Raw genomic sequence first — 10,161 nt, forward strand, 5'->3', positions numbered from 1 at the left:
GCATGGAATCTCCTCTATGGAGGAATAGGTAACCCAGAAGAGGTGTGTGTGTGTGTGTGTGTGTGTGTGTGTGTGTGTGTGTCTGTGCTTGCTGAGGAGCCTTTGTCAAAAAGTGCTGGAGACACCCAAGTGGAGGACCAGCCTCAGGCCACCACAATGTAACTATATCCCCACGTGGCTCTTCTGTGTATGAGGTGAACAAATCCTGTGGCCAGTGGGCTTTTTAATCTGGACCCCAAGAAAAAGCCAGAAGGAAAGGGAAGGGAGACCCAGATCACCCAGACCTTCTTCCTGTGTGTCACCTATATTGGGGACAAGCTGTGGCACTTGTTCTACGGTAATAACCCAACTCAGAAGATGAGCAGCTCAACTTAGAGGAGACCAGAGAGCTTGGTGCAGTGGCTAGCACCTGTGTCCCATCCCAAAGCATCCCTTGTCCATCCCCAGCCCTACTCCTCCCTCCCTCCAAACAGCCCCTTCTGCTCTCTCTCTCTCTCTCTCTTTCTCTCTCTCTCTCTTTTTAACCACTTTTTGAGAAATAAATGAGGGCTGGAGTAAGTAGACATGGGCCAGAGCAGCATGTGAAAGTAAGAGCTTGAGACTGAAGGGCTATTGATGAGAAGAAATCAAAGTTGGGGAGATGTTTTGAGCATATATCAAAGCACCGAGACGGCCCTTCAGAACATTTTCAGGCTGTACTTGGGTTGTGCAATCTGGAGTGGCCTCCACAGTATGTAGCAAGCGCTCAGCAAATGCTTGTAGGTTTGGGCTGTGTCAGGTCAAGTTGAGGTTCACCTTCTACCCTTATGTGGTAGCCACAGCTTTTCTATCAAGATATTAATAAACAGAGCCAGAGTCGGCTAACTGCTACCAAGGGTCTACAAAGTAGGAGGCACTACAGCGTTCACTATAGCAGTGAACGAAACAGTGTCCTTTGTGTTTATATTCTAGTTAGGGGTGAGACGCTGACCATGTAGTAACGGCTGGGCCATGTATGAAAATAGATCTGGCCGGCAACTGTCACAGTAAAGTACCTTGCTTACCCACAGTTCTCAGCCCAGGAAGTGCCTGGTGAATATCAGTGGGGGAAAAAAATCACTGTTGCTACAACAGTCTAGGCTGCTAAGTGTAACAGTGGGCCCCAAATAGACAGGCCTCGGTTCTAACTCGGGACCAATAAGAGGAAAGCAAGACACACCAATGGCAGAAGTCTTCTGCGTTCAGCCACCCTACCCATGGCTTCTCCAGACCAGCAGCCTTGAGCCAGAGCATGCCCAAAGAAACCTCTTCTTTTCTGCCCCATCACAGACTGGCTGACTACTTTAGCAGTCTTTGCTTTTCCCTTGAGGCTAATCTTTCTTTACTTCTACCGAGAGAAGGAAGCATTTGCTATATAAATACGATATAAAGTTTCCACAGCGTGGAGAGGACATGTTAATGGGAGTAAACTTTTGAGAAAAATGAGCAGGTGTCCTAGTGCACCAGGAAGACTGCTCTAAAGAAAAGGCCAGGGAAGGCCCATACAATGAGGGGAGAATCCAGCAGTGGAACTGTGGGAGGGGCCTTCAGACATCTGAGAAGAACCTCCCAGACAGAGAGCTGTTGTAGATAATTTAAAGGTATAGTCTAATAATGTTTCTTATTGACCCTGTAGTTATTGTGGTGGTATTATCTAACCTGCTGTCACAATAAAAGATACAGACACCTGATAGACTTTAGGATAGCCTTATTTCACCTGGGGCATGATAGATATTACCTACTAAGCTACCTTTATCTTCCAGGCCCCCATCCCACATCATCTGCTCTAACAATTTCTGTCTGGGCTACATCCCATTTATAATCCCATGAATATTTGCTTACTCTTTCATCTGGGTCCCTTCCTCCATCCATGCAGGATGTGATTCTTTTCACACTAACCCCGTCCCAGCTCTCTGCTTCCTTCCTTTTGTGGTACCTGTCCCCTTCTGCCTCCCATAGTCCTTCATGCTTCTGTCCCCAAAGCCCTTGAACCTTAGCCATGCCTACCTCCTTCTCCCTTGGCCAGGTATAGGCCTTTTAATCAGCCTGTCAAGGATAATTGGGGAACATTTCTTCTCATCACGTGGTTACAGGAGATAGTTCAACATAATAACAGTACCCATGATAGGGTGGTACAGATCTCAAAGCACTGAAATCAGCATTTGAATACACCAGAGCAACCCCAACCAGAAAGATGCAGGACATGGGGAAGGTGAGGGGTACACAGGAGGCAGGCATGTCTGTCTGTATGGGGGTTCTGGGGACATCTATCAGAGATAAGCGAAGAGGAGAGCCTTCTTCCACATCTTAGAGCCCTATGGATTGTTACTGGCTTCAGCTTTTACTCCAAATGCAGTGGGAAGCCATTTATTGCACCCTCTGAAGGGTGGAGAGCATCAGTAGTTACTGATGTGAAACCAGACATTAAAAAAAGCAGGGACTCGTGTGGAAAGAGAAGACCAATAAAGCAGTTATTGGCTGTATCCGGACAGGAGACAGTGGTGGCTTGGGCCAGGCAACAGGATAGAAACCTCGCAGCTCTGTTTCTGAAGTATGTTTTCGGTCTCGGGTAAGAAGTAAGTCGTGGGTTTTCTCAGGCCCTGCTCCTGTGTCAGGTAGACGGGTCCATGGTACAGCTTGTTTTTTAGTTACTTTCAATTACACAACCACTTGAAGGCAACACCCTATGGTGTGTAGCCCATGTATTGGCAGAGGAGAGAACCCCTCAGTGTTTCTGAATTTCCTGCCAGGATTCTAAGCAACGCTACCTAGAAGCAGAGAGACAAGTTTGGGCGGGGCTTCTTGGTCAGAATTCTTCACCTGGCTGCAAGAAAGGCTTCGGGCTCCTCGCTCAAGCCAAGTAAGCAGTGTGGGATCAGCTAGCTCAGTGCAGAAAACACAGTTCTGCTTGCCTGCCTGCCTCCCACCAGGGACCTGAGCTACCAAGAGATGCTCTCGCTTTCCCATGACTCCACACAAGTTCTTTGGAAACCAGCGCTCACTGCCTGAGGCGGTGCCTCTTGTCTCCAAGGGTGCAGGTCAGAATGGTCACTCCCCATTTGAGTGACCGGTTTGGAAAATCCAGAATCCTTTTCTAGAAGTCCTGGGACCATGGGAGGCAAGGCATTCCTGTAAGCTTCGTCATCTTTCCGCATAGTATCTGGAGGAGAAGCAGGCCCAAGCGTGGAACAATCACCCTCCCAGCCAAGTCCTGGACCTTAGCACCGTCAGAAACTCAGCCTGAGATGACAGAGGCTTCCTTGGAGCTATCACAGCTGACTGAGTCAGCTGGTTAATCTGATTTACAGGCAAGGCTCCCAAGAGCTCTGCGCCCGCACTGCCCATCCCATTTGTCCACCCAGTCAGAGGACACGCAAGCTGCCATGCTTAAGGGGGCTTTTAAAAAGTAACACTTTCATTGTGATGTGATCCAAGTGTCATAGTATTCAGCGTGGTTTACTGTAATCCCAAAGTTGTGTGATTAGCACAATTTAATTCCCGGACATTTTCTTATACTCATGAACAGTCATCGGCACCTGCCGATCATCTCTCTGTCTTACAGATTTAAGATATTTCACATAAGTGGAACCTCTCACTCTTTAGCCATTCCGGTCCTTCATATTTCACTTGGCAGAACATTTCCAAGATCCAGGCGCATTTTAGGTATGTCAGTACTTCCTTCTTTTTTTCTGGCTACATAATTCAAGTTCATTATTGCGTGTGTGTGCACCGCGTTATTCATTCACTCCTTGGGTTGTTTCCATCTTTTTCGTCCAGTGAGTATTGCTGCAGTGAACGCTGTCCTACAGGCATTTGTGTGGGCACAGTTCTCATTTATTTGGGGTATATATCTAAGAAGGGAATTAACGGGGCATAAAATAACAGCTTTTCTGAGATGCTTCCAGAATGCATCCCACAGTAGCTGCTCCATTTCACCTTCTTCTCCGAAGTGCATGAGGGCTTTGCAAGGGCCTTGAACAGACAGTCAGCCCAGCTGCACAGTGTGGCACGTGGGCCTTCCAAAATCCCGTCCACTTGGCCTGAGGGCCTAGGCCTGGTCTGGAGTACTGCTCGGCCCAGCAGTCTGAGCCACAGCAGTCTGCCTGGAAGAGACACTGGGTTGCCACGGGCTAACGAGGGAGATATCTCTCCTCTCCCCACCTGTGATTGCTGACCCTCACAGCTTTCTCTGAGTAGGGTCTGAGTTTCATCTCCTTAGTCTCATCTCACAGATGAGTAGGTGAAGACCAGAGAATGTGCTCAGGAGCCACAGAGCCATGCCAGCTGAGCTGTGTGTCCTGCCAGTATGAGGAGGACCTTTGATTTATGTTCTGAAGGTGTCAGATGACCAGACCCTTAATGGATCTTTTGATGGAAAAGCCTCCCACAGCCCAGCCCAGCCCAGCACTTGGCTTTGGGTGCTGTAAAAAGGAAAAGTGTCTGTAAGAGGTGGGGCCAGCGCTCCTGCTCTCCTGCCCTCCTGCCCTCAGGGCTGGCTCTCCCACACCCATACCACCAGAGCCAACTCTACTGTGCTGCTCAGGTGAGGTGTTATTGGCTCTCCCAAAGGCTGCAATCATTAAGGAGCGGGGCCCAGCTCTCCTAAGTGCCAGAGCCAGTGAGGGGCAGTGCCAGCTCTGTGCAGGCTTTGGACATCAACATGGCTGCAGGCAGCAGCCCAGAACAGGGACATCCCCATGGCCTGTGCTATAACTGACCACTGACATGGCCACTGATATCAACACAGACCTCCGTTGCTGCAAGGCCACGGACCCAGAAATGGCTCCCAGCAGCAGCATGGGACTAGACATCAGTATGGCCTCAGCCTCAGCTACTCACATCAGGCTGTTCCTCCCAGTGTCTCCAGTTCTGCCTCTCTTCACAGTGCGCAAACCGTTCTGCTCGTCTTTCTCATCTCTCCACCACAGACTTGCACATCATAGAGATGCCCGTGGTGGGTGGACCACATGGCAGAGGGCCTCGGGGTGTCCTCTGCCTGCCCGTGCCTCGTGGCAGAGGGCAGTCCAGAAAAGTGTATTTTTTTTCCCTTAGTTCTGTACTTACTCCTATATACTTGCATCTCAACAGAGGCAGTCTTTTCTTCTTGACTCAGGTGGCTCCTCCCACGGCAGCCCTCCGGGAAATCTCTTCCCCAGGCTGAAGTGGAGCAGTTGCTTGTGTCTGCCAGCAGGGCACTGCTCTCCTCTTGCTTTGCTAACATTGTCGCGACCCAGACCCGCATCTGGGAAAGTCCTTCCAGCTTGGTCACTGTCCACTTTCGCACAGGAGGTTCCAGGGCCTTTGGTCCTCAGCACCTGCACAGGGCATCTTCAGGCACCCAGGGTCAGGATCTGGCTTGGTGTCGCCGCCTCCAAACTGCAGCACCAATATGGTTGTTGGAAACCAGGAAATGCCATCCAAACCTGGAAGGGAGACAGCAGCCAGCTCCACCAGCAAGTGGCCTTTTCTAGGAAGGCTCCAGGACAGTTAGCATGGCCTTTTGACAAGCAAACTATGGCTATTGACCAAGGCAGCCCCCAGCTGGTCTCTCCACAAGTTAATCAGTACTGGCATAGGTAAAGGGGGCTACAGTAAGCCCTGGAGATGGCATCTCGAAGGACACTCCTGGATTCTGTTCCTTTAACAGAGTCTTTCCACAGATTTAGGAGCATGGAGGTTCCAAGTTCTGTGCCACTGTCTGACTGTGCATGTTTATGTGAATGTCTCTGGGGTAATTTAAGTCACTTTCCACCTATGTCTGCTGTGTGCCTGGATATCTTTGAATTGATCACCTCCCGAAGGTGCTATCTAGTGGAGAGCTGAGGCTCAGAAAGGGCTGGGAATGGTTCCCAACCTGTGGATCATGACCCTTTAGAGGTCATGTATCAGATATTTACATTCCAATCTGTAACAGTAGCAAAATCATAGCTATGAAGTAGCAGTGGGATAATTTTATAGTCGGGGGTCACGGCAACATGAGGAACTGATTGAAGGATCACAGTGTTAGGAAGGTTGAGACCCACCAGGCTAGAGAGCTTACCAAAGGCCTCACAGCTGGCAAGCGGTAAAAGATGTCAAGGTGCAGGGGTGAAGACAAGTCAGAAGAAAAGAGAAGGTATCTGTGCCATCTGCTCCGGGTGTCGTGAGAGCCCTGAGAGCTAAAGGAGGCTTCCTGGACGGGGGCTTTGATGGGGATTAGGTCATGGTGTCAGTGACTGGTGATGGAAATAAAAGGGGAATGGCGAGGAAGGAAGGCGTGGGAGAGAGACAGGGCCTATGGCTATGGCCTACAGCCTTCTTCTGGGAAGCCCCCTGCCTGGCGTGGGGCTGCCAGGAGCAAGCGCAACCTTTGTTCTCTCAAGCAGGGCCAGCGAAGGGCAGCTGATTCACAGGATTTCTCAAGAAATAAAAATTCCTAGCACACCCCTGGGACCTCGGGGAGAAAAACTGACAACGTGTTGATTGAAAACAGACCTAGCTGACGCCCTGCTCCGTGGAGGGCCTGGCTCTCGAAGGTTCACAGCGACACCTAGTGGTTTCCTGGGCCACCTGCCACCGCCTGGGAACGGGTGAAGCTGGAGGGTGACCCTGAGGTAGATGTCCTGTCAGGGCCCAGGTTCTGCACGTGTCCGCCCTCCCCCTCTGTGGAACATGCCACACTCCTGGGGGTTCTCACACTGCCCTTCCCGGCACTTACCTGAGAGCCGTGTATGCCTGGCACAGTGAGATGTTCTGCAATGGTCTTTTTTCTTCTGGCCTTATCCTTTCCATTTATTAACTATAACTAAGTGCTGGTTGTACAGCTTTAGGTGACACCAGTGGGTTTTCCACCAGAAGATGGCGGGATACGTGTTCAGAAAACACAATGATTACACCCCCCACGTTAGATCAGAAACCTCCACTTGAAAAGGAAAGCTGCACGTGTGGGCAAAATACTAGCACAACGTGAGTCTGTCCACTGCCTTACCGGGCTCACATCAGTTATGCTCTGGCTAAGCTGAAGGTTTCACAAGGGTAGACATGTTCAGTGTCCGCCCATCGTCCAGAACATTGCTGTTACTCCAAAAACATCTTCACGGGGGGACTCCAGCTCTTTAGTAAAGCAGTTCGCAGATGGAAGAGGAAAGTCAAATAGGTTAGTCGGCTACAGCATCCTAAACACACAAAAATATCAAACTAGGGGGATGCTTGCCAGGGGCCCATCCATTACTCCAGTTCCCATTCATGGCTGGGGTGTTTTGCTGGTTATAACAGCTCAGAGCAGCATTTGGGCACTGCTGTGACAGGTTGGTTGGCTACCTACCTGTAGGGGTTCCAGGGTGAGCGGAGGCAAGCCATTCTCCAAAGACTCCTCACCAGAGACCCACAGGGTACCTTCTTCAGAATGAAACTGAGCTTCTGTTAGCCAGTTCTCACTGAGAAGTGCACTCTTGCTCAAGTTCTGTTTGCCATATTGTGTTATGTAGGCCCTCTTGGTTACGATAGACATAGGTCCACGGGTTAATTGGGAAAGCACATATGGGCACAAAATGCCTTGGCTCAATTGTTCAGTTTCTCCAGAGCCAGGAAGGGATAGACAGCCTGACCTTTGCAGGATAGTACAGGGGGCGTGGTCTCACAGATACCGGCTCAGCATCATTCTAACAGCTTTTCCAGACCTGGGGAATGTGCCACTGTTGTGGTTGGGATAAGGCCTCCCCAAAGGTTCATGTGGTAAAGGTAAAGCCCTGCTCTGGGGTGGTACAGTTGGGAGGCAGTGAGGACTAGCAGGAGGTGTCTGGGTGGTTGGGTGTTTGTCCTTGAGGGTAATTGTGGGACAGCCTCTTCTTATTTTTTCCTCCTGGAGGAAATCATTTTCTCTGCCATGCGCTCTCTGCCACTGCCATCTGGCACCCCCACCAGAATCCCAAAGCAATAGATCTACCTGATCTTGGACTGGACCTTCAAGAACTATAAACCAAAGTAAGCCTTTTATCTTTACACGTCATTAATTATTCCAGGCGTTTTATTAGAGTGACAGAAAGCTGGCAAACAGCCATGTTCTGGGTGGCACCTCACTGGGGCAGTTATCAGTTCTGTTAGAGACTGCTCTGTGGCTGGGCTGCAGGCATGTGGTCTAGCCTATGCTCATCAGTGAGGCCTCGTGTGTCCTGGTGATGGAGGCAGGTGATTGTGACTTGGTGATATGGCAGAGGGACAGAGGTGCTCACAACAGCAACAAAAGCCTGTCACCAAACAGGTGGGGGAGCTGAGTAATGCTCGCTGGCTCAGAGTCCAAGTTTCTTATTTACCCTGAGCCGGCCGTGTGGGGAATCTGTGAACCATTAATACGCTTCCATAAATGCGACTTCTTTTTAAATCAACCATAGTGAAACTTATGTGGCTGAAAGAACCCCAACTTTTAAATTCACCATGAAAGTTAAACTTCATAATGACTGAGGTCAGCAAGCCATGTTTATTACACACAAAGCTCTGGCTTTGAACCCCAGCACTGTGTGCATGTGTGTGCACATGTGAGCTCAAGCACACACACACACACACACACACATACACACACACACACACACAAACACACACGCAATGCATACATACTAAATTAAAAATCATTTGCTAGTTAAAGAGGCTTAGACAGTTCGAAGACATTGAGGCAGAAGTTACAATTGCTACCTGCCCAACAACCAGGCAAAAGCCATCTTCTGGGTTAGGCTCTGTGTTCTGGTGGGGCTGAAATCTACAGCTAAGCACGTGACCTACACCCAGCCGTGCAGGCGGCTGTTGCACCCAAGCTCTATGATTGCTCTCTCCTGGACACGTTTCCCGAGGCAGACCAATGAGACGACGGATGCAGGCTGCTAATCTAGAAAGCCGCTGCTGGCTGCTTGTGGGCAGCGGAAGGGCCCGCCAGCCAGACAATAGTGGAGAAGAGCCGTCAGGGAAAGGCTGCTTCCTGAGTGATGTTGAGCTCATGTGTCCAGCACTGCCCAGTCTAGTTCTGGCCTTACATCACTTTCCTGTTGTGGAAATCACCGAGTTCCTTTGTCAGTCCCTGAGTTGGTTTCTGTTACTTTAAACCGTAGGGTTCGGATGAGTATGATGGCCCGTGTTCAGATGCTGGATTTCCTTGGCAATTCTTTAAAGAAGTTGAATTACCCTGCTAACTGAAACGTTCGCTAGGTTATTTCTGACCTATGCCTTCAGTGGAAGGCAACTCATACGGATCTGCTCCAGGTTAAATGGGGTTTTCCCCTCTGCAACTTACGTTGGAAGTTGATTGTCACTGGCACATTGAGAAGTGGGGCTTCTGGGGAGGTGTTTGGTGGTGGAGAGCAGAAACCCATGGATAGACTGATGTTTTAGATGCTGAGGGAGTTTGGCCCATGTTCTCTGCCTCCTGCACGCACCCACGTGCTTCTCTGCTTTCTGCCATGAAGTGAAGAGACTTGAGGCCCTCACCAGAAGCCAAGCAGATACCAGCCTGTACCTTGGCTTCCATGTTCTTGCCTCTAGAACTCTGGCCTCACCTCAGTGTCCTGTTCCAATGGCAGCAAACAGAATGAGACGGGCCCCGACTGTGCTCTCGTCTGCACCGAGACCCTGGGGAACGTGGCTGTGTTGGCACACACTTGTCCCTGTAAGTCTGCCTCCTTCCTGCAATGTAAATGTTTGCCGGCATTGAAAGTCTGCCTTTCCCCACGAAGCGCTCCTCTCCACCCTATGTCTGACAAACACTGCTGTACCGATTACATACCTCCAAGGCAGCAACAGGTCCGTGTTTCCCCTTAAGCACAGCGTGGCGGCCACCTGGGACAGGTAGGCTGCCAGCCGCTGCACACAGGCAGTGGGTCCAGAGCTGTGGCTCGGTGCTGTGCAGCCGCATGCCGGATGTGTGCGTTTTCATCCAGCTCTGCATGCATCCGTGACTCCTCTCTCCTACCAGCTGACTCGTTTTCTTTCTACTCTCCAAATCAGTTTCCTGAAAGGAAAAGGTCATTTGATTTATCTATCTGTGAAGTCTCTCAGTGAGGCAGAATAGGCGGGGCAGGGACACACCGGGCAGGGGTGGCTAGTTTCCACACAGGCCCACGCAGCGAGAGCACAGCAAACTGGAGGAAAGTTGAGGGACCCTTACCTCCTTGGGGGCAA

This window comes from Psammomys obesus, unplaced genomic scaffold, assembly GCF_907164565.1.
Source record: "Psammomys obesus unplaced genomic scaffold, mPsaObe1.curated_primary_1811, whole genome shotgun sequence".
In the NCBI taxonomy this organism is placed as follows: Eukaryota; Metazoa; Chordata; class Mammalia; order Rodentia; family Muridae; genus Psammomys; species Psammomys obesus.